This window comes from Calidris pugnax, unplaced genomic scaffold (genome assembly GCF_001431845.1).
Source record: "Calidris pugnax isolate Ruff unplaced genomic scaffold, ASM143184v1 scaffold198, whole genome shotgun sequence".
Classification (NCBI taxonomy): domain Eukaryota; kingdom Metazoa; phylum Chordata; class Aves; order Charadriiformes; family Scolopacidae; genus Calidris; species Calidris pugnax.
Window position 1 is genome coordinate 1,192,106 of NW_015090925.1, and position 403 is coordinate 1,192,508.

Genomic DNA, 403 nt, shown 5'->3' on the forward strand with positions numbered 1-403 from the left:
GGAGTCTCGGGTTTTAGCTCTAACGCTTTTCTACCTTTCTCCAGCCTCCGGGCAGCTCTGACCGACCCGCACCATGCCTGCCCTTCCCAAACGGGCTGCTGCGGCCCGATGGCGCTCAGCGGGGCAGCCCCCGGCCCGGGCACAGCCTCCCGCCGCGGGGAGGCCGGGGGTGCCCAGCCCTCCGCCGGCCCCGCCAGCCCCGTCCCGCCCCGGCCGCTGCCCTTCCTCCCCCGCCACGGGGGAGGCCGGGGGTGCCCAGCCCTCCGCCGGCCCCGCCAGCCCCGTCCCGCCCCGGCCGCTGCCCTTCCTCCCCCGCCACGGCGGGAGCGCTGCCGAGCGCAGCCCCGCCCCCGGCCCCGCCGAGCACTTCCGGCAGCGCCGTGCTCTTCCGGGGTCGGGGGGG